Source organism: Helianthus annuus, chromosome 7 (assembly GCF_002127325.2).
Source record: "Helianthus annuus cultivar XRQ/B chromosome 7, HanXRQr2.0-SUNRISE, whole genome shotgun sequence".
NCBI lineage: Eukaryota > Viridiplantae > Streptophyta > Magnoliopsida > Asterales > Asteraceae > Helianthus > Helianthus annuus.
In genome coordinates this window covers 18892687-18897351 of record NC_035439.2, presented here as the reverse complement: position 1 = coordinate 18897351, position 4665 = coordinate 18892687, and the positions used below count along the sequence as shown (strand labels likewise).

Here is a 4665-nt window from a genome sequence, read left to right as displayed (position 1 = left end):
GCGGTCCAGCTTCTGTCGTTAAAGCGGTTCAGACCATGTCCTTCAAGCGGTTCCCATTGACGTGTTGACATAAAAGCGAATCAGCTCCTGACACAAAAGCGGTTCAGATCATCAACTCTAAAATTGATGCACCATATTGACTTTTGATAACACATGAACTTCCTTTCATTGGTCCTCATGTTGGCAACATGTCATTGGACCTTATGTTGGTCCAATCAACACACATCTTGGAATATAATATCTTGCACTTTAACATGTACTTTGTCGTTAGTTGATGTTGATGATCATTGCATAATGATGATGTCTCATGATGTCATCATTAATCATGATGACATCATGCTTGACCAGATCCGCACCGTGACCGAGACTTGACACTAAGACGAAGTCGACAGATGACTGCACCAACATTTAACATATAAAAAAACTTTATATGTTAAATGTGGCGGGCTTCCGCCAACAATCTGTGCTTTGTATGCCCTATGGAGAGAAGCACCCATCTTCCCCCTAAAAAGCAAAGAAAACATTAGGAAAAAGCATTATGAATGAGGATGGCCTGAATCTACGTAAGTGGCAGGTTTATTATATTTACCCATTTCAAATTTTATTTCCAACCTTTCTGATTTAGGTTTTTTGCAGACATTGACAATGCAAGAAAGGCTGCACCAAAGCCAGAAACACTGTTTGGGTTTTCCTACGATATTGTACGAAAGGTTGCTGCTAAGTATCCCAAACATCCCTGGATCTTGGCATGAAAGTCATTAGGTTCAAGGTAATGGTTAGATTTTAAAACTGTTATTAATCATGAGTTAATTATAATTGTGATAAAGTTAAACCTTTTAGTTATGTTCGTTCTAAAATGAAATTCATCCCAATTGGTCGCTAAGAGTTTGTAGAATATAAACTGATAAGTTATAGAGATAATGAATCTCTATCATAGGGTACATGCTGAGATTATTGAATTTTGACTGACATACCCCATATATAGCTTTAACATCGTTTATTATTATTATAAACATAGTTTAACATTAAGAATTGATTGGAGTATTAAGTGTGTTAGTTTGAACTTTTTGAACGAAATTTTATTCATTCATGTGCTAAAAACTTAGGTAATGGTGTAGTAAAAGGAGATTTAATTATAATTGAAAAACTAACATAAGGACTTTGTTATAAAAGTGCAGCGAACCAGACCATATTGTCATGTGTCCTACGGTTTCTGGAGCAAATCCTTGTGTTGGGGCAGCAGCGATTTGGGTTGTTTGTGGCTGCGTGGGTGGTGCCTCGATGCTGTAAACAGTGGTCAAATAACATTGGATAGTAGGGGTAACGAGTACCATAACAAAACAAGAAAAGAAAAGGAATACCAACAACATGCAATTAGGTACAGTTTTGGGACTGGTAATGGTGTCTAAACAACTGTTATAAGCGATGGTTGCGGCTGCCAAAACAGTTCAGAAAGAGGAAGCCATGCTTAAATGATTCTGGGTCGGTTTTCGGGTTGAATCATAGTTTACAAATTGTGAGTTCCTAAGGTATTTTTAGGGTATGTTAAAGGTTATCTCTATTCCATGTTTTGTATGTAGAGTCTAATTTGATATGTAATAGAAAAAAATATGCAAGTTTATAAACATGGAAGTGAAAACACCATGATCAATATTTCTCTTTTGTATGTGTTCGACTTCTTGACTTATTATTCAAGAGTTTGTTTTGATTTGTCAAATTTTGAAATTTTATACTTTATCAGAATTTTGGTTATTTTCTTCTTATTAGTGATACTGATGCTTATGGCCACACCTTATATCCCAGTTAGACATGAAAAAAAATACAAACTCAGTTTAAGAAATATAATTGTTATGCTTTTCTTAGAATGCGAGTGTCTTTAAAAATGTAAAAGATAAAAGATGATGCATTAACTAAAGCAAAGGTTCCTTAAAATCAGCTTTGCGTTTGTTGTTCGATATGCAATCATGGTATCTATACTTTGGCAGGGCATTCCAAGTGGTTTTAGGCGATCGACGGCATAGTGGGCAATAAAATGACATTGCCTTTGCATACATGTCTATATACAAGTATATGGCATGTTGTTCGGGTTACTTAGACACAAATGGTTAGAAAACATGAAGAAATGATTAATAATCTGATTTTTAGATACAAATGGTTAGAAAACATTTAGAAATGATTAATAATCGGATTTGTAGACAACATATTATCAATTACTTAGATTATTTCTATATCAAACCTCAACAAATAATTTTTTGAGAAAAATTGAAGCTTAAATTGTATATTAAATCTAATAAATGCAATCTAATAATCAAATCTTTTTTAAATAAATGCAATCTAATATTAAATGTAAAGTTTTAATACATACAATATAGAGAAAACACGTCATACCAACTTCGTAGACTTGTGTAACATACCAATTTTTATCATATAAATTTTGGTTAAAATTATTAACCACTAGCAACTAGTAACTAGTTTATTTTTAAATATAAATATTCAACCCAAATAATTTTAAACACTATTTTCTATATATAGTTGATTGAAATATTATAACTAACAGGCCTATATATGGGTGACCTTTCTAAATAAAATAAAAGTATATAAACTTATTAGACGGGTAGATTTCGGATAAGTCAAATGTTAAAAATATGAAGTTTTCTAGACGGGCCTAGGAACCATATAATAATTAAATTATAAAATACATGGTATTTTGAACCTACTCTATTTTTAATGAAACTTAGACCTAATTGTGGACAAAAATATACTCGTTCTAAAGACATATTCGTTATTGTGTAAATATCATATTTTAAAGATTATACACGCTAAATAAGTAAAGCAGCTGAATTAATTATAATAATAACTTAACAAAATTTTTATTTATTTAATTATAATAGCTTATTTGTTTTATTTTTTTGATAGAATTTAATACGTTAAAAATAATTATTAATTTACAAATACTTATCCTTAGCTTTTAGGATGTAATATATAATTATTTAATACATTTATTTTAACATGTATTGTTAACTTAGTAATTATTTATTTCTTATATATGTTTATGGATAAACATACATGACTAGTCATACCAGTCATAAAACACAAAGCATGAGAATGTTGACTAGGTGTACACAAGAGAATTATGATTGAACATACGTGTCCTTCAAAGAAGGAATTAAACAAAATAAAACGTAGCCTCTAAGTTACTAGTTCAACTATATATACCCCATACTTACATACAACCAAAAATGCCTGACACTCTTTCGCCTACTCTCTATCTCAAAACAATTCTATATTGTTTTTCTTATATATTTTATTTATAATAATAATAAAGCCCTGCTTCGTTTTAAGTGTTTTAACTCCCGATCACCGCTACCCTTTCCGATTGATCTAAGTCTCATAACATATGTCAGGGCTCTGCCCGACTAAGTTGTTGGGATTCGGTCTCGGGACTTCGGGACAAGGTTGAATTAGGGGTACTATACTTAACACGAGTACATTATATTTTAATAGCCCAAAAGTTATACCCAAAATTTATACCAGGAGTCTTTCTAGTTGAACCCTAAAGTTACACAGTAGGTCCACTCTCTTTTCTCACTATTTTATTCTCTTTTTGTGATTTACCCAAACCTATTATTTATTATTTATTTTGTAAACGAATCTCATCAAAAGTCATACCTATTATTTTATTTACCCAATAGGAAACCCTAGTTGAGACACCCAAGTAATCCTGCACAACTCCTAAAATTTTCATAGCAATCAGAATCAGGATTTGGGCCCCTAAAACTCAGAGGGGGACAATTCCCATTCGATATTATCTTAAAATCTCGTTGTCAAAATTGAATTTTATTATTCTGTCAACTCAGCAAGCCTACCCCTAAACGTGTCCACCCTAGGCTAGAAAATAGACCCGTCGCGCCACGCGACGGGTGCACATGTTCTTGTCGCGACACGCGAGAGGGACGATTTTCCAGCTATAAATAGTAGGCTGTGGGACTTGATTTCTGGAGTTGGAACGACGGAAAATTCCGTCTTACACTCCGAGTTATAACCGTTCTACTATAAAACACCCACAATCACGAATTCTGCTACGATACAGGGTATTAACTCGATCGCTATTACGATTCAACGTCCGATCGATTATAACTATCCAACGATTGTTTGAGTGCTGCTCAAATTGAGTTTATACTTTGTTATTCATCGTGATTTCGACTTGAATGTTTGAGTGCTGTCTAAATTCAGACGATACTCTGTCATTCGTTGTGAATCCGCTGAATTGTTAAGTATTGCACTTTATTAATCGTTGTGAGGGTTTAATCTCGTGAATTGTCGTAAATGTTGTATTAGTTATTTACCTAGTTTCGTGTGCATCATTTCATAAATTAGGTATTAGTCTTACCAGTAGACTAATCTTTACCCCCACGCACTTACAATCAAAGTAGATGCTAATTCTCAGAAGAATCTGAATCATGAAGCTTGTTAATTCAATACTGCATGCTTATAATGTGAGTCATTCTCTTTTTATCAACTGTTTTACAAAACTCCAAAGTTATTTTCAAAGTTATAATTACAGGGATTAAGTCTTTGTAATCACCAAATTACAGCCGGTATGTGGGGTTTTGTATACATTACTTGTTTCCCGTCACACTTGGACAAACGGGTGGCCAAGGGGTG

The 4665-nt window shown here is 33.1% G+C and overlaps 1 long non-coding RNA gene across 2 annotated transcripts; it reads left to right on the top strand.

Annotated features, from left to right (window-relative positions):
* Positions 1 to 446: 446 nt before the first annotated feature.
* LOC118480335 lies at positions 447 to 1200 on the top strand. 2 transcript variants are annotated; one of them, XR_004861979.1, is made up of 3 exons: positions 447 to 563; positions 637 to 769; positions 1179 to 1200. It is a non-coding gene; the product is annotated as an uncharacterized LOC118480335 (long non-coding RNA). The 2 variants fall into 2 exon arrangements; XR_004861978.1 differs by having other exon boundaries at positions 1174 to 1199.
* The last annotated feature ends 3465 nt before the right edge of the window (positions 1201 to 4665 follow it).